Source organism: Tursiops truncatus, chromosome 2 (assembly GCF_011762595.2).
Source record: "Tursiops truncatus isolate mTurTru1 chromosome 2, mTurTru1.mat.Y, whole genome shotgun sequence".
NCBI lineage: Eukaryota > Metazoa > Chordata > Mammalia > Artiodactyla > Delphinidae > Tursiops > Tursiops truncatus.
The window spans coordinates 88,232,245-88,252,650 of record NC_047035.1 but is presented as its reverse complement, the minus strand read 5'-3'; the positions used below and the strand labels follow the sequence as shown (position 1 = coordinate 88,252,650).

The 20,406-nt window shown below is 39.3% G+C and overlaps 1 long non-coding RNA gene across 1 annotated transcript in view; it reads right to left on the bottom strand.

Annotated features, from left to right (window-relative positions):
* Positions 1-603: 603 nt before the first annotated feature.
* LOC141278012 (uncharacterized) overlaps positions 604-20,406 on the bottom strand; it is a 241,627-nt gene continuing 221,824 nt past the window's right edge. Inside the window, exon 6 of the long non-coding RNA XR_012330093.1 lies at positions 604-847. This is a non-coding gene — a long non-coding RNA (uncharacterized lncRNA). The remainder of the gene's footprint in view (positions 848-20,406) is intronic.

Sequence of the window (20,406 nt, the reverse complement as noted above, 5' to 3'; positions counted from 1 at the left end):
AACCAGAGAGAATTTGGGGTGACTATAGATATCCAAAACCTCAATGAAGTAATAGCTCCAGTCAAAGCCATTTACCCTAAATGACTCATTGGGAGCCCTTAATTTATGCTTCTGTTTTCTGAAACTCCTGGCAAATCACAGCATGGAAGGGTCCTGGGGCCCAAAGCACTAACACTTTCACAGAAGACATACCAAGCATCCCATCAAATTGTAAATTGGCTCATGGACACTTGGGCCTCTACCTGTATCCAGGGAGTAGCAAGAAAGAAAAGACTCACAATCATGACAGAGAAAACTGACCTTGATCATCAGCAGGAGGTAGGACTCCTTTTACACAATGCGACCCTCTTGGGCACTAAGGATTCTGTTACCCAACTTTGACAATGAATGGACAGATACTACAACCCTAGCCTGAGAAGAGTATGGTAACCATGGGCTCAGACAATTCAGAGGTAAATCTATGAATAATTTAATACTTAATAATAGCCATGTCAGACTTAAATCAATGTCTGTGATATTGATATGATTACTATATATTCTATAACCTAGACTATAATATTGTATTGACTTCGTTTTGCTAAATTTTAATTTTATTTCCCATGAAGTTAGTTGTAAAAGTATAAACACGAATTTATTTGTAAATTTTTCACATCACAGCACCTCAGTTAAAGGTAGCCCATAGGGTTTTATTGTTCAGAAATATTGTCTCTCTTAAGTAGGAGGTACCACAAAAATGAGCTTGTGTTCTCACCTATTTTGTCTCTTCTCTTTGAAGGTCACTATAGATACAATCAGAAACTCATACTGTGACATCTGTATAAAGACTGACCGGCTGTTGATCTTCTCTCTAGGGTCAGAAGATGGGGGAGGACACAGAATGAGGGAGAAGGGGCATTAGATACACATCGTACTTTCAACTGAGGTCCCCTAGTGGCTGAGGAAATGTTAGCCAAGTTCTTTTTTATTATTATTTATTTATTTAGGCTTCGTTGCTGAGCACGGGCTTTCTTTAGTTGCGGCAAGCAGGAACTATTCTTCGTTGTGGTGCATGGGCTTCTCATTGCAGTGGCTTCGCTTGTTGGAGAGCACAGGCTCTAGGCATGCGGGCTTCAGCAGTTGTGGCACACAGGCTCAGTAGTTGTGGCTCACGGGCTCTAGAGTTCAGGCTCAGTAGTTGTGGCACACCGGCTTAGTTGCTCCGTGGCACATGGGATCTTCCCGGACCAGGGCTTGAACCCATGTACCCTGCATTGGCAGGTGGATTCTCAACCACTGCACCACCAGGGAAACCCTTGCCAAGATCTTCTACAGCCCAATTTCTCCAAATTTTATTAGAAGTTTGGTGGAGATGCAGCTGTCTCCACTTCATATTTCATTTCATGGATCCTCTCACCATTTGCTTTCATTGCAGTACAAATCTTCTGCACATTCTTGGGGCATCTTGAAACTTCCATCTCAGACCCACTGATTATTTACAGACTAGGGTCATCTCCCCTCCTTACCGGAAATACACAAGTAGTGCTCTCTCTAGGATTATTTTCCCAGGCCCTTTCTATAGGTTTAATAGTTAAGGATAATATACACATTTACTGTTACTTCAAAGTCATCTCCTGACCAAGCTTTCATGTCCTTGAAAATGGATTTTCAACTTCTTTTCCTTGGCTTCTATCTAATTTTCATCATTCTGGGCTCAGTACATCCCATACATTGACTAGAGAATTATAATACGGTAGTTTTATCTTTGGTGTACTGCTTTTGACTTTAATAGCTTTCTATTTCAAACAGGAATTCAACACAACCCATGGTTCATGTTGAATGGAGTTTGACTGAACAATCCTAATGCACAATACTGCAAAAATATTGATTACTGTACCTTTAAATGATAACATATTCAAACAATGAGCTCTTCTTGTGCAAATGACCTATCTTCAAAACTTCACCAACTTCTGCTTAAGAGAAAACTTCAAGGGACAAAGTAATTTCCAAGATACTGATCTTTAAGAACTTCCTGTATTCTAATCAAACCAAAGGCATAGGCTAAAACATCAAAGATGCATATCCTTTGAATACCAGCATGATTAAAGACTCATTCATTGTTACTGATTTCTGTACCTTGCCGTGACAGAAAGAGCTTTAGAAGGGACATGTGGCAAGCAGGAATCAGCAGTAAGGATACCCTGACAGTGTTACCCTGGCAACCTGGGGACCAGATAAGATGGAAATGGAAGAGATTCAACACTGATAGAGGTCAGCTATTACTCCTACAATTCCTGCTTGATCAATAAACCAGTAACCTCACATCTTTACCAAATTTTCAGCTTACTGGCTAGTACAGGTGAATATTAGTTATGATCCTTCTAAGTAGCTTTTAACCAGCTAAGAGCAATACTACAACAGTTCAAAGTTAAATGTGTTTGAGAATGAAGGAATAAAATTTCAACGTGGTGTTATTTAGTTAGAACAGGTTAAGCTGCACAGATACTGTAGGTTCACTGAGAATTCGTATTTTTCTCTTACTGTAAAGAACCACCTGACAAGTTTTTAATGCCCTTTCCCCACCATTCAAAGCTGGATCCTTAGTGTTGTATCTGTGTAAGTGGTTAATAGCAGAAAAAGAGAACTCATTTATTATATTCATAATTAGTTAATGAGTCAGAATCATTCTGAGCATCAGCAGATGCTGTAGGTATTTATCCAGTCAACATTCAAATGTTGTAAACTCTCAGTACCTATCACAGTTCGTCTCAAAACTTCCCACCCCACCATAGCCCCTGGGGACTCACGCCTCCCCTAAACTATCAGTTAAATTGCCAGGACAGAGTGGCTGGTACAGCTGAGGTTCCTTGTGAATCCTAGCATCTAGCCAACAAAAAGCGTCACATGTTTGAGCGAAATTTGGCACTCGATGATGTCTTTCCACTCACAGAATCATGTAATGTTAAACTTGAGTGGACCTGAGTTCATCTAATCTACTTACCCTCTTTGCATAAAAGCTTATTTACACATAAAGTGAACGACTTCCCTTAGGTCAAAAGATCATTGCATAGTAAACATATACTAAAAACATAGACTCAGTCCTGAGACAGGTGGCAAGTACTTTGTCATTTCTGAATCAGATCTTCTGAAATCCTCCAAGAAGTAGTCCTCTATTACCTGATGATGATTTTTGTAAACCATGACTGTATCAACATGCTACAGACCTGCAAAACAAATTTGCTTTGACTCTATACACTATTTGTGGCACAAAAACTATTCACCTGTTTCTTGCAGCCCAGGCTGTCGTGCCAGATTTATGGCGCTTTTAGATTCTGCCTGCTCATTCCTTGCTACTCTGCTTTTCCAAATCAAATTTAGTTAGACTTATCTTTCTCTGTCTGAATGTGTCCCTTGATTGAGTGATGTTAGTTCAAGAAAAAACACTCAAATCAATTTAATGCAAATTCCCATTCACAGCCTGGTTGACCCATCAGGATACTGACAATAATAGATTGGAGTACTTAATTCCTAAGGCATGTGACTCATCGAAGGCTTAGTAATCAATTTCTATTGCAGTGACTGCATAATTCATCTTCGGCGCTCTTAAGCTCTGGAATACCAAGTGCTTGTTCATTTCTTTTAAGGCTTACAGATTCTTTTCCAAAGAGCGAAGAAGCCCTTTCCATGTCTCTGCAATCATTCCCTTATCTAAATTTCCATATGCTGCCCTGGCAAAGTGTCCCACCTATGAAGGCTTTAGATCAATAAAAAATAATTGGCATGTTGTGCTTTCAGTTGCAGATGCCTGGAATAGATTACTTGCTACTCTGGCAGACAATGGAAAGGTGAAATGGAGGCTGGCCTCCATCCACGTAGCCATTAACTGTATATAGGACAGCCAGTAGGGGTTCTTATAGCCTGAACCCCATTTCCCAAAGGTCCCGAATCTGTTTTGTACTCTAAACATTGAAGTAAAGGGAAGCACATACAAATAGGCAACTAGCAGATGTCCTTTCCATTTTAAGAAAAGCATGCTGTGTTTCATCCAGACTGCATTTGTCACTTTTTGTGTCTGTTTCTCTGACAAAAGCAATATGTTAAGAGCTGATTATGCCCTGAGAGTTCTCTCTGGCAACCAAGTAAGTTTTTGCCTCAATTCTTGAATCTACAAATAAGAAAATCCATAAGAAATTAGGTCAAATAAATCTGTAGAAGAGAAGGAATTTTTGTACTGACTTTTTTTCTATAGGAGCCAAGTTCTTACCCATAACTTTGTTCTTGCTGAAGTAGGAGAAAAAAGCAGGCATATTTCCTCTACACCCTGGTGTTCTCCAGGTCCAGAAAACAATATGCACTGTCAAGTCATCCATGGGAGCTGCAATGGATAGTGCACTCAGGATATTTCTGTCCTTTTCTAAATAACCAATGCAAATAACCTCTGAGAACATGTTTCTCTCATACCCTTGGCCCTATCTCTTCTGATATGAATCTATATCCTCTCATTTTATCAATGAGGAAATTTTGCCTAGAAGAAGAAGAATTAGAGTAAGACAAGGATGTTAGTGAATCTTTAAGGTTCTTCTCTACTGAGTCAGTAGGGAAAACATGAGAAGTCTGAAGAAAGCACTTGTGGAAGTATAAGGAATAAACATGCTTCTCAAACTTCAGAGGATTCCATTAACGGGAAACACTCTTGTAGTCACCCAGAGTTAACTTAAATTTATGTATTGAAATATGTACATATACACATTTTATATGCTAAATGTATGCATCATATATATAACATCCTAGGAATTTAGCTAAGAATAAATTCCTTCCTCATAAAACTTACTGTCTTAGTTCAGGCTGCTATAAGAGAACACCATAGACTGACTAGCTTACTAACAAAACAGTTATTTGTTTCTCAGCGTTTTGGAGGCTGGAAAGTCCAAGATCAAGGAAGTGGCAGATTCAGTGTCTGGTAAGGACTCACGTCCTGGTATAAATGGCTGTCTTCTTGCTATGTCCTCACATGCAGAAGGGGTCAGACACTTCTGTGGGGTCTTTTTATTGGGGGCACTAATTCCATTTATGACCTAATCACCTCCCAAAGTCCCCACCTCCAGATACTCTCTCATTTGGGGATTGGGCTTCAATATATGAATTTTGGGAGGACACATTCAGTCTATAGCACTTACAATATAGTGAATATAAGCTTAAAGAGATTTCTGTGCTATATATTTGGTATTTAGTGATACCAAAGCAGTGTCCTACACATTATAGACATTTAGCAAATATTGGAATCAAGACTTCTTATGTAATTGTAAAACTAAAGCAGATTTACAAACTGATTTTAAAACCTACTAAATAATAACATGCTAATTAACAATATTAATGTAATGTGATTTGGGCTTAAAAGTTCTATCATTAACCACATTGAAGATTTTTCACTTGCCAAGTTGAATCTTTGGAATTTGAGCATAATGGACTATTATTTTTCATTGTTAGGGAAAATTAACTAATAGTAAATTTATTTTAATTCTTAGGTATGGGGTACATTATAAACTCAATGCTTTTGAACATCTCAAGTTTGTACATGCTTGTTGAGATATGAGTGTGGTATTGACTGTATACACAGATTCATTCTTTAGTTTTTATACATCAAAATTGATATGCTATCCTTGAAGATGCTAGTTCTAATATCAGCAAGAGAAAAAAATGAGCATAGTCAGCTACCCTTTAAAAGCACACAAAATACAGAAGATCTACACAAAGTTACATCACTAAACAACACAGATGTTTAGTTACAATCACTAAACACCACAGAGAGTAAGATCCTAAAATTTTCCAGAGGGGAGAATAAGTTACAAAAAAGGAATGAGAATCATAGTGTCTTCAGAACTTTCAACAGCAACCTTTCACCAGCAACACTAGATGCCTGAAGGCAATAGAACAATGCCCTTAAAATTCTGAGGAAAAATCAATGATTGTTCTACCCTCACACTTGATGGGTGGTTTGTATAGGCAGAGAAATACAGGTTGAAAAAGACATTTTCAGGTCTAAAACTAAAATATACCTTTCCTGTACCTTTTCTCAGATGCTACTGGAGGATGGATTCCATCAATCAAGGTTATAAACAATGATGGCAACAACAACAAAAACGGTAAGATATATGATTTAGGAAGTGGGAGCTCAAACACTGGAGAGCAGGAAAGGAAGGTCGCAGATGAGTCACAAGTCATGCTCAGAGAATAATCAATCCCAGTTGGTGCCAGAGCACGGAGGCTGCAAGAGGAAGTTATCTGGGAGATAAAGGGAACGGATGCATTTGTATTTTGGCATTTAAAAAACTCTGTCGGTATTTGACCGCTCACTTGAACTTTTTAAAAAACAGATACATAGAAAACTAAACATTTTATGGGAAGAGAGTATGGTACACTACCTGGCTCAGCAGAGAATATTTTTATAGTTATATTGTAAATGCTGTCTTGATCTGACTGATAATTTTGTTGAGAAAATCATGGGAATGGGCAGACTAAGGCCAGGGGTAGGAGGTTGAACTAAATAACCAACATCCATAATAAGATACAATATCCCAACTGATAAAGAAATAGAAGGAAATCATCAATGCATAGGTAAATTCCAGATAAAACAGCTAAGAGTTAACAGTGGTCCCCTCTAGAGAACACTAGTGGAATAGGAGGTATGGGGTAGAGAAAGGGATCATTGTTTTTTAAGTCTTTTAGCACTATCTGACTTTTTTTAATTCCATAAATGCATTACTTCAAATAATGCTTTATAAATTAAAGACATTCTGATTGAAAGGATCCCCCACGTACTGAGTAGGATGAACAAAATATGACTCATACCTAAACACACACTGAGAACTTCATCATCCTTGGAATTTCTAAATTATACCAGCTTTCAGAAAGAAATACCTTTGTAAGTAACAGTTCTACAGATATTTTAGTGACAACAATGTATTGTTGTTTTGCTTTGTATTAAAGTTCTGAGTGAAAATTTTGGATTTACACCTTTACACATGAGTAATAGATTGACTGTGACTAGACTTAAAAGGATCCTAATAAGAACAAGCTGACCCACCCAATCAGGGTAGAATACACCCAACTCTATTAAGAGTTCCTCAGAGTATGGACAGGGTACAGAGGGACCAAAAAAAAAAGATATGCAATATTTCCTGGGTCTAGCAACAGAAGGAGACATTCCAACACTAGGTCTGAGGGAGAGAATAGTTATAAGAACCCAAAAAAGTTAGATAAAAGGAAATTAATGGATCTATTAGACCTTAACCCATGGAAAAGTCTCTTAAAAACAGCAATGTTTCAATAATCTAGGACTGTCTACTTCAGAAAGAATCCATTCATAATAATTTGTTTTAAAAGAACATTTACATAATAAGGTAAATGCCATTCATTATCTATGGGTGGAATCTAAAAACCAGAAAATGGAAGACTTAGTTATAATTTATTTTTAAATCAAGCTTTGACATTTACAATCTTTTATGTAACTATAATTAACAGATTTGGTAGAAGAGACAAGAGGTTGGGTAAATTTAGTAAGTTCTTCATCTTTCCCAGCAGAGACAATAAGTCCTGTCTAAACAGGAAGGAACCCAGTGGACAATGTAGGAGGCCAGGAAGAAAAGATGGGTGACTGACCTTCATAAGGAAGCAACATAGTACGATGATGCACTGAATGAGAAAAAACCTGATAAACATGACCAGGTTCCCTCTTATCATATAAGCCCCAACAAGCCTGTGAAGCCAGCACAGGGAATAGCCTCATCATTGAAATGATGTATATGTAAGTCTTCACATATACCTCATGGATACAAGGTCCTTTGACAGCTGAGCAGTAAAAATAGTGGAGATGCCTACTGCTGTGGATTGAAGTGTGCCCCCCTCCAAACACATGTGTTGAAGCCCTAACCTCCAATGTGATGGTATTTAGAGATGAGACCTTTAGGTGATAATTATGTTTAGATGAGGTCATAGCAGTGGGGTCCTTATGGAGGGATTAGTGCCCTTGAAAAAGAAAAGAAATGGTACCAAAGCTCTCTCTGTGACATATGAGGCGCAAGAAGGTGGCCATCTGTAAGCCAGGAAGAGCACACGACCACAGACACACTGATCTCAGACTTCTAGCCTTCAGAAACGTGAGAAAATAAATCTCTGTTGTTTAAGCCACACAGTCTATGATAATTTACAGCGGCAGCCTGAGCTGACTAATATGATGATTAAGACAAAGTTTGACTGCTGTCTAATGATGCCCAGCCATGGTGGAAAACACTAGTTCTAAAAAATACTGTTCTGGCCACGGAGAATAAGATGTGGCCTGAGAATGCTAAGGCCTCTCAGCTACTGTATTACTTACCTAGGAATGTTTCCTGCTACAAGAAAACCCAGCTTAGAGGTACTTTTAAAACGTAGGTTTATTCTTCTCACATAGTAAGAATTGTAAACTCAATATTGATGTCATGGGCCCAGACTCTTTATTCCTCAATCTTTAAAATGTTGGATTGTTGTCCACAAGCTTTTCAATTTGTGATAGCAAGATGACCTCCATGCATCTCATTTGACTTCTAGGCAGAAATGATGAGGAAGGAGCAAAAGCCTGTCCCTCCCAAGGCTTTGTTGAGCCTTTCTGAATAAAAATGAAAATGTTCCCCTATAGTTCATTTGCCAAAACTGAGTCATGTTCCCTGCCCTTCCTCATACTTATATCAGTCTGAGAAAATAGATATCCATGAGTGGTTTAGACAAATCATGATCTATCAATCAGTGGGGATAAGAGCCTAACCTCCAAGAGATCATAGATAGAACCCTAGCTCCTCCCTGAAAATTAGGAGTTCTTTAGGAGGCAAAAAGACATGGGTAGGAAAGCAATATATCTTGCAAACCCACCTTCTCTTCCTGATGTACTTGGAATAACTTGAGAGAGGAACAAATAGCTCATATACTATCAAAGTATTTAGCTTAAATTTCTATGTAGGATTTTCCCCCATTCAGTCGCCTTACAAGTAGGGCTCCCACATCAATTTCTAGATCAATTTCTAGTTATCTGTTAAAACAGAGTGACATTTGAGAAGGGCAATAGTGTAGATGACAGCTCACTGGGGGTGCTGTAGGCTCCCAGGCTGAGCTGGGAGGGTTGTTAGTAGTACAGGAAGTAAGTAGAGTCAATATAGGTGAATGCTAGTGAAACTTCTTCACTTCGTCCTGAAAAGGAGTAGGCGGCTATTAAACCCTATCAATATTGACTTATAACCTCTACAGGAAGGAGGGGTAACAGTTACACCTACTGTGCAAAGTACTTGGAACTAATATTGCTTCAGCAAAGTTACACAAGATTTTAAAAAAAAAAGCAAAATATGGCTATTGATATAACTGCCCAGTATATCGAGATCTAGACCAATAGCATTTGCTGACAGTGAATCTCTTTCAAACTCTAATAGCCACCTGCTGTAACTTTATATGCGAAGTCAGTGAGCTTCAGGATTTGAAGTGTGAGCTTTCAGAAACCCCATATGTAATATTTTCCATTAGATAGAGCTGCATGCAGAGAGATAGAGATTTTTATAGTGCTGGGTAAGTTCAGTCTTGCTTTTTGATGGAGTTTCAGCAATAGAACTAGTTAATTACACCCTCGAGCCACATCCCTATCTGATATGGTACAGTAATGAGATTCTTAATACTTATTAACCTCATGAATTTTGCAAACTGATAAAATTGAAAGAAGGAACATCTGTGGCATCACTGAGACTTTATTCAATGACTCTGTGTCTAATATGTTAAGGATATTACCGTTGCCTCCTTTCTAAAGCTTAAAGGATAATTTTGATATATTCCTTTTTTTTTTTAACACAAATCCTTCTGACCGTAAGGTATCATCCTTTGTATCCAACTTGGATACAAGTCTTAAAACAAAGCCTGATTTAAGTTCAAGCTAGAAATATACCTCCCTTTTTCCATTACTAATAAATTCTTGTTTTGAACATCAAAATAATGTTTTTAAAAGTATTTTGTATAAAATATTAATTTGATCTCCTTCCCAATATCCCAATAAAACCTTTTTTACAATTAAGGATGCAAAACTTAGATTAAATGATACCCAACATTACGTACTTACGTGCCAAGCACAGTGCTAAGTGATTTATTAAACCAGTGCTCACTGCAACCCTAAGGACCCTAAGGCAGGTGTTTTTAACTCCTAAGCCTCAGTTTCAGTATCTGTAAAATGGAGATATGACATCAGATAATAAGTGAAAGAGCCGCGGATTTGTACCTTATCTAAAGGTTCAGCTTTCCCAAACTCACAAGACACTTTGCACTCATGCTATGGAGACAAGACCCTTCACTCCATCTGCTTATTCCTGCAGATTTAGAAATGGACTCTGCTTCTTAGATTTCAGATTTACAGACAGAAAACCCAAAAAAAAAAAAAAAATGAACTGCGTAAGCAACAGAAGCAGACGTTGATTAACTTGTGCTGGGAGAACCAAGACAAGATTCACAGAGTGTGCCGTACAACAAGCCTTAAAAATGAATAAAAGTAAAAGTTGGTGAAATACTGAAAACTTCTCCACACTGTATGCTGTTGTAAGCCTGGCTATGAGAACTGTCTATACTTCTTGTTCTGGCAAGTCTGAATTATATAGCTCAGTGCTATTCTATAGAGTTTTCTAATAATGATGGATAACGGAAATCCTCTCTGTGCTGTCAAAATGGTAGCCACTAGCCACAGCTGGATACTGAACACTGGAAATGTGGCTACTGTGACTGAGGCAGTTTTAACTTAATTTTAATTAATTTAAATGTAAATAGCCATTTTGGACTAGTGGTTCCCATGTTGGGTGGCACATATCTAGAGACTTTTTAAATACAGCCTGTTTGCGTGCCTTGGATCTTTAGATGAAAGTTGAAATAGATAGAGGAACAGCTGGGTGGAAAGTAAGGGGCTTGGAGGAAAAGGCCTAAACACGAAGATTGTCTACCCTTGCTAACAAATCAGAATTTTTACCCTGAAGGTAGTAATAGATAATAAGAGTATTTACATTATTTCTTTTGACATTCTTTTAGAAATCTTCTGATATACATATGTGTGTGTCTGATATATATAAATATATATACATATATTACACACACACACCACAGAGAGAGAATTTGGTTTAAGCAAGATGTGGAACAGATGTTTCATTTATTCAACTGCTTCTTATTAGAAAAGGGCACCTCTTTATTCCTGTCAAGCGTTAAAGGCAAAAATTATTCTGATACTTAAAATGGTAAGGAAGACTTTATTCAGGACTCTTGCAACAGGTGTCAAGACTGTTGCCATGCGAGAGAGAGAGATGGGACACAATTCAGAATACTGTAAAGATAACTGGAGATTTATGGCCATGGGGGCTGGGGTGCAGGGTACAATGGATGGAAACTTACCAAGAGGAGAAATCAAGGGTAGGGGATTCTTGCTAAACTGACTTAACAGGATTCTTGCTGAAGGCAGGCCAGGTGATCAGATATCACCTGGGGGATGGTGGGGGATGAGGAATTTGATCAGGTATGAGGGTGACCAGATATCGAGGGTGTCTGACAGGATTCTCTCTAAACTGACTTAGTGGAATTCTTGCTACAGTCAGGCTGGGAAGGCAAAGAGCTAGTCAGAAAGATTGCTCAGAGGAACCTGACTAAATTTTGATCAAGGGGAGAGTCTTTGTCATAAGAAACCACAAAAGAAGATTAATGCTAAGACCTTCACTGGAATAGTAGATGACAGGTGAATGAGTAGTTCTCAGAGACCCTTATTTTCCCTAAATAATGTGAATCGTGTTGTAATCTGAAATTCCTTTCCTCTAGTCACTCTTCTTATCCCTCCCCAGAAGAAGCAGTAGGCTTAACATTTACTTAAGAAGAGACAGTCCTGAGAAAAAGGTAATCAGGAAAAACCTAAAAGGGTGGTATGTATGTTCTGTTGTGAAGGGATGTCCACCATTACTTAATCCTGAGGACCAGAATTCCTGTCTGCTGCCAGGGTGCTTGCCCTCCCCACTACTTTCTTTACCACAATGCTTTGATTCTTTTCTGGTTACAATAGATTAGTTTGCCTCTGACTTGCAAATTTGCGGTATGACTTCTTTTCAAAAGAAAGAAAAAAGGAATTGAGGGTTCTCACAGTGAGCAGGAAAGGAGTTGACAAGACCATGATGAACCCGGCCCAGGAGTCAGGTGGAAAATGTACTTTCATGATTCCTCCTCCAAGAACTCAACCAAATGAGCACTACGGCTGTTCTGGCTGCCTTGACATTCCAGTCTCTTAGTCCTGCTGTTCTTCCTGGGGCCTTGTCTTCCTGAAGCATCCTACTTCTCCCTCAAGGACTTGTAGCATGCTCACTACGGTATCATCAGCGCACTTACCACGTCGTGCTAACGAAAGCTATGAGTAGTGAAAAACTTATTTACATAAAAAGTTGAAAGAAAGGAGCCATGATTCTCCACTCCATGCAGCTTTGGTGTACCTGCCTCTTAGGGTTGCCTTGTGCATAAAAAGCGCTTAAGATGACTACCAGAGACCTGCCTTCTCTTTCCCCAGCCTCTGAGAAAACCTCTCATTCCCAGTGCCTCCCCCATCACTAGCTCAGCAGCTTTTAGCTGCAAAAGTGACTACTCTTCCCACCTGCTTTGCCACCTGTAATACTAAGCTCCTAAGAGCTTCCTGAGGACTAGTACTGGTTCATTTTAAAGAAAGAGACAGGCTACTTTTGTTTTACATTCCCTTGCAGAATGAGCCTGACTGCACAAGGTTAGAGATTAAGGGATGGTACATTCATTTCCTGTAGCAGATATTAGATAGGCAGTTGACACTGAAGCCAAGCTGGTGAAAATAAATGAAATATTTGAGGCTGCATTGAACCTAAAATCTTTAGAGGGTGATACATAAACTTACAGTGGATAAAAAATTAGTTTAATTGTTAATAATGACTTGGTAAGCATTGTAATTTGGGATAAGGGTGAAAGAGGTTGTAGTTTAGAACCAGACCGCAAATGAAATATATTCGTACGCTTGTTCTGTTCAAACACGAAAGCATGCGGTCAGAAAAAAAACGCAGAAGCCCTGAGCAGATAATGGGATTTCTCTTAATTTGATTTGCTGTGGAGAATGCTGGCCTATTTAATACATCCATGTGGTGCTGTTGTTTATACTTTGGTTTCTAATTAGCATAGTCATTCTGAAGCCTCTAGCTGACTTCTCCTTCCATATAAATCTAATTTGACCTTGAGGAGGGTTATTAGAGCAGCACAAGGCCCACAAATAAAGGGAAATGTCTACCAAACAGCAGGCAGGCTCAGCGCGTCTGGGGCAAGGCGTCGAGGCTGGCAACCGGGCTGGTGTGCGGAGCTGCAGAAGGGACAACAAATCAACCACCAGCCTCCCTCCAACCCTCCCCAGGCCCACCCCGCCCCGGCCTGAGTTGCCTGGCCAAAGCAATTGCATGAAAAAGAAAAAGAAAAAAAAAAAGATGATATTGAGGGGATGTGAAAGCTATAAAGAAAAGATTTAAAATTGATTTTGAAAGTTTCTCAACTAGGCCCTAGAATGGATGGTCTGTATTGAAGTAAATGCTTAGTCTCCCTCCTAAAACTCCTTGTAAAGAGTGACATTTCAATTTTCCCTGGCTTTGGGGAGCTTGATTTTTTTTTTTTTTTTTTTTTACAGCTCTATACCTCAGTCTTTGAGGAGCACCTTCTAGCAGTGATGATAAATTATACTGAGTGGGAATATGGACAACATTGATAAAGGAGCACTAATCCTTATTCTGTGTGAAAAATAGTCTGAAGGCAGATTCTATCCCAAAGGGGAAGAAAGAAGAATGCTAAACATGACTAGCAGTGACCTGTTTTTTCACCAAGTGATTGGAGCTCAAGTACATTTTGACTAAAATGTTTTTTGTGGGGAAGAGCAAGGGACGTAAACTCTTTGTAAAGGGCATTGAAGTACTAACTTATAATTCTGTGGTAACTCTAAAGAAGAGAGATAACAAGGTTCTTTTGAGGAGATTTAGGGACTCTACTAACATTGATCTGGTGGGTCCCTTATAGGGTTTACATTCATGGTTAGCAGTTTGTCCTAACTAGGTCCTATGTCCCTTATAAAGTTGGTAGAAGCAGCTTTCAATGGCTCAGCGAGCCTTATTCTTAAGGGTCTATGGGAGCTCTGATGAGCATAACTTATTGCAAAACTTGCTCCTCCTGTGAGGAGAAGAATGCTAATGATCTGAATCTGTTCTTTATCCAGAACAGTGAGAATTACAGCTCTCCTTAGAACATACTGAAAAGTCTGTAGGATTAAACTTTTAAAAATGCACTTTTGTCACATTCTGCATATTCTATTTAAACACATGTCTATCAACAATTTATTGTATATTCACAGTGTTAAGAGGTGCAGACACACAAATATACATCCCTATCTAAGAAAAGGAGAAATCAGAGAGACAGAGGGAGGGAGGGAGAATGAATTTAAAAATTAAAAGAGCCTAATAACTCATAGTAATTTTTTAATGTCACAAGGATAGGGAGGGGAGGTTTCTGAAAAAGATAAATGGAAGTACCTTTTCTAGATACTTCTAAATGGGGGTGGACATAGATTTCATATGGAAGAAGCTAGGGACATATCCAAGACCCTTTGTCCAAGGAGGTAGTGGTAATAAGATCTAAGCACTCTCCTAAAAGTTCAAAAACCTCTTATTTTGGCTTATTTACTTTCTACCCTACCCCAATCCAGAAAGACTGCTTAATCTCACTGCCCAACTACCCATGAGATCAGGCAAGTTGCCTCCCTGCTCTTTGCATCTGTTTCTTCATCTGTCAAAACCTGACCAGAGTGAATCTCCAAGGGGAGGAGAGTCATCTTCTGGGGATTTTTCTTTTCCACCTGATTTCTGTTACAAGTTAGAATGTCTCAGGGGTCAGTCCCGGGCTCTCATGTGTTTACTTCTCACACTTCTCCTTAGAAGATCTTTTCCACAAGTTCAAACACCATGTCCAGGCTACATGCTAAGCTTTGAGCTGCCTATAAATAGGTGAGTAGAAATGTTAACTAAGTGATTACCTAAATGGGTCTGGCTGTGAGAAGAGTTCTGGTATAAAGACAATGTATCTATCAATAAAATAGAATTCATGGTCTGCTCTCCCAGCCCCTAGTGTCAATGCCCATAAACCTACTCTGTCTCAAGATCCCAGGCTCAGCAAGAGCCAGCCTACCACCCTTGTTCCCTTAGAGGAAGTCTTGATAGTTTCCCCAAATGTCTCCTACCTTGTCCACCATCCCTCTGCCTCTACACCCCCATGCCCACATTATGATCTAAGACACATCACCTTCCATCCAGATCACTGTAATGGGCTGCTGCAAACTTGTCATTTCCCAAACACTCTCTACATACCATCAACAATGGTCTTTTTTTTTTTTTTTTTTTTTTTTGCGGTACGCGGGCTTCTCACTGTTGTGGCCTCTCCCGTTGCAGAGCACAGGCTCCTGACGCGCAGGCTCAGCGGCCATGGCTCACGGGCCCAGCCGCTCCGTGGCATGTGGGATCTTCCCGGACCGGGGCATGAACCCGTGTCCCCTGCATCAGCAGGCGGACTCTCAACCACTGCGCCACCAGGGAAGCCCAACAATGGTCTTTGTAGTATGGACATGTATCATCAGTCCCCCATTTAAAACTTTCAGTGGCTACCCATTTCTCTTAGGCTTTGGGCCCTCATCCTAATCTGCCCTCTGTAGCCCACCAAATTTGGTCCTGCCTGCCCCTCCTTTTCCTTTGCCATTTGCCCTTGGCTCAGTGCTCTCCCTTCACAGTGGCCTTTCAACTCCTTCAACAAGTGAAGTTCCTTTCCACATTGTACGACTGCCTGTACAGTATCAGCCCAGTCACCCCTATCCTACCACCGCCTCTCATCATGCAACAAAGTGAAAGTTTATCAGATGGTGCCCAATTCTATAGAAGAAAATAAGACAAGGTAAGAGGGGCAGGGAATGACTGAGGGAAAGGAGGAAGTTGTCATTTTTTTTACTGAATGACCAAGGGAAGACCTTCTAAAAAGGTCACAAATGACAGAGACATGAAATGCATGAGTGAGCCAATCAGCTGTATTGGTAACAGCGTTCCAGGCCAAAAAAAACCCAAAAAAATCAAACCTCTCAGTGGCTATTGAGCTACAGCAAGGAGGCCAGTGTGGCTGAAGCAGAGTAAGGGGGGGCAGAGGGCAGTAGGCGACAGGGTCAGAAAGGTGGCTTATCGACCATCAGCCACCATAAAGCATTCTGGATTTTACTCCAGCTGGGAAATCATAGGAGTTGTTGGAGAGATGACTGACATGATCTGAATCATAGTTTTAAAGAATATTCTTACCACAACAGCCAGAGTTAGAGTGTAAGGGGACAAGGATGGAAGCAATAGACAGTTAGGAGCACATTAAAATAGTCCAGGTGCTGAGGTGGTGGTATTGGAATGGCCATCACAGTATTAGCAATACAGGCAATGAAATAACTGGATTAAAGCTATTGTTTGAAGGAGAGCTCACAGGATTTACTGATGGATGGGATGAGGGCTGTGAGCTTCCTCCTCATTCTTCAGAAACAGAGTTTGTGTCAATTCCTCAGATGCCTTTCTGACTGTCTTTCTCCCCCAACCAACTCAGGTTATATGTAACCCCCCACCCCAACTTGTGCTTATCCTCATAGCATTCGTCACCATTGTAATTAAACAGAAATTATTCTAATGATGAACCTACTTCCCAGGTTAAGTCATATACTTACAGGGAAGGCAATGTCTGTGCTATTCCCCATTCTACTGTGAACACAGAAGCACGGGAGACACTCATTAGATAAACTGGGTTAAACTGCAGTTGGCTTCACTACATTGGAGTCCACCTGGCCAGTCATACAAAGGTACACCTTTTATAATCATTTTGTTATATTGCTATTAAAATAGAAGTGGAGACTTAACTCCAACAAGAGTCATGATAATTATAGAAGAGTACATCCTCGTTGGCAGCTCTTAGAGTGTGAACAATAGTGAAATGCATGGCTATTAGGCAATCTGGAGTAATCAGACCTTTTCAGACATTGAGCCAATATGTATACCCACCAAGCTGTGTCCACATTTTATTGTAATCCAATAGAATTCATTATATAAGCACTTAAAAGTATGTATTAATATTAAGAGGCTAAAAATTTCTAACATGAAGATTTCAGAGGCACAGTTTATGAAAGCACCAGACCTTCTGGTTCAACCAATTAAACCCAACACTAATTCCAAATTACCTGCTGTCTATAGTGCTGAAATCTGGCTACCAGCTCTGGCATAAACATGGCACATTCATACAAGGCCACAAAATTAATTTTTACATGTTGTATTAGTTTCCTAGGGCTGCTGTAACAAAGCGCCACACACTTAAAACAACAGAAATTAACTCTTTTGCCATTCTGGAGGCTAGAAATCTGGTATCAAGGTGTTGGCAGGGCCACGCTCCTTCTAAAACTTCCTTTCCTGGTCCAGCTACTGGGAGCCTCAGGTGTTCCTTGGTTTGCAGCAGCATAACTCTAATCTCTGCCTCTGTCTTCATATGGCTATCTTCCCTTTGTGTTTATGTCTAACTTTCCTTCTTCTTATAAGGATACCAGTCATATGGTTAAGGATCCCCCCTATATTGGTATGATCTCATCTTAAGTAATTACATCTTCAATGACTCTATTCCCAAATAAGGTCACATTCATAAGTACAGGGAGTTAGGAATTCAAATTTTGAGGGGACACAATTCAACACATAACAGATGTGGTGAAAAGTGGAGCTGGGAGCAATTTTATCCAGTGTAGAGAAATGGGCTACAAATCAGGAAAACCCTGACCTAAGGTTCAGTTCATTAAAGGCAAAAATAGGTTGCTTTAACAAGTTAACCTCATTTCTTCTTTCCCACTCTTTAAAATGAGGGTGTTAGAAGAGATGACCTCTGGTCACTCAGGTAATTCAGATCAGATCAAGATGAAACTAAGTTAAGCATTGAGCCTGCTCATATCATATAGAATCAACCATATGGTGAACATTGCTGGTCCTTCCATTGTTTCCTTAGAGGTTTAACAAACCATTTTTGTTCCTTAAATGCCACAGGAGATGGTAAGACATTACATCTGACATCACTTCTAGTTGAGTCATATCAGTGTCCTAGGCTCAGAATTGTAATTGGTTACTAGTTGTATCTCCTGTACTCAATAAATCCTGTAGCCATAGCACAGAGGGTATTTCAAAACACTTTAGCAGAATTGAAATCACAATCTAAATACTCAATCCCCTCAAAAATTGCCTTTGTTGATAGACCCTTTACTGCACAAAACTTCAGTATTCTCTTGTATGGATGGGTAGTTTATTCTTCCATTATGCTTTGTCAGACTGATGCTAACTTGAGACTGTAAATATCGATGTCTTTCAGTTATCTCTCTATGTTCCATTAAGAAACAATTAAATTGCTGTATCACAGTTTAAAGAGGAGATGGTTTATCTCTGGGGATAGAAAGCCCAGAGATAAACCCACGCACATATGGTCACCTTATCTTTGATAAAGGAGGCAGGAATGTACAGTGGAGAAAGGACAGCCTCTTCGATAAGTGGTGCTGGGAAAACTGGACAGGTACATGTAAAAATATGAGATTAGATCACTCCCTAACACCATACACAAAAATAAACTCAAAATGGATTAAAGACCTAAATGTAAGGCCAGAAACTATCAAACTCTTAAGAGGAAAACATAGGCAGAACACTCTATGACATAAATCACAGCAAGATGCTTTTTGACCCACCGCCTAGAGAAATGGAAATAAAAACAAAAATAAACAAATGGGACCTAATGAAACTTCAAAGCTTTTGCACAGCAAAGGAAACCATAAACAAGACCAAAAGACAACCCTCAGAATGGGAGAAAATATTTGCAAATGAAGCAACTGACAAAGGATTAATCTCCAAAATTTACAAGCAGCTCATGCAGCTCAATAACGAAAAAACAAACAACCCAATCCAAAAATGGGCAGAAGACCTAAATAGACATATCTCCAAAGAAGATATACAGATTGCCAACAAACACATGAAAGAATGCTCAACATCATTAATCATTAGAGAAATGCAAATCAAAACTACAATGAGATATCATCTCACACTGGTCAGAATGGCCATCGTCAAAAAATCTAGAAACAATAAATGCTGGAGAGGGTGTGGAGAAAAGGGAACACTCTTGCACTGCTGGTGGGAATGTGAATTGGTACAGCCACTATGGAGAACAGTATGGAGGTTCCTTAAAAAACTACAAACAGAACTACCATATGACCCAGCAATCCCACTACTGGGCATATACCCTGAGAAAACCATAATTCAAAAAGAGTCATGTATCAGATGTCCATTGCAGCTCTATTTACAATAGCCCGGAGATGGAAACAACCTAAGTGCCCATCATCAGATGAATGGATAAAGAAGATGTGGCACATATATACAATGGAATATTACTCAGCCATAAAAAGAAATGAAATTGAGCTGTTTGTAATGAGGTGGATAGACCTAGAGTCTGTCATACAGAGTGAAGGAAGTCAGAAAGAGAAAGACAAATACCGTATGCTAACACATATATATGGAATTTAAGAAAAAAAAGTCATGAAGAACCTAGGAGTAAGACAGGAATAAAGACACAGACCTACTAGAGAACGGACTTGAGGATATGGGGGGGGGGGAAGGGTGAGCTGTGACAAAGCGAGAGAGAGGCATGGACATATATACACTACCAAACGTAAGGTAGATAGCTAGTGGGAAGCAGCCGCATAGCACAGGGAGATCAGCTCGGTGCTTTGTGACCCCCTGGAGGGGTGGGATAGGGAGGGAGGGAGACGCAAGAGGGAAGAGATATGGGAACATATGTATATGTATAACTGATTCACTTTGTTATAAAGCAGAAACTAACACACCATTGTAAAGCAATTATACCCCAATAAAAATGTTAAAAAAATACAAACTTCTAGTTTAAAATAAACACAGCCTGGGGGTGTAATGTACAGCATGGGAATTCTAGTTAACAATACTGTACTGTAATTTGAAAGTTGCTAAGAGAGTAGATCTTCAAAGCCCTCATCACAAGGAAAATAATTTGTAACTATGTGTAAACTTATTCTGGTAATCATTTCACAATATATACATATATCAAAGCACTAAATTGTAAACCTAAAACTATTATAATGCTATATGTTAATTATATCTCAGTGAAAAATAAATATAAAATCAACATACAGAAATCAGTTGTTTCTATAAACTAATAGCAAACCATCCAAAAAATATAAAGAAAAGAGTCCCATTTATAATAGCATCAAAAAGAAAAAAACTTAGGGATATACTGAATGAAGGT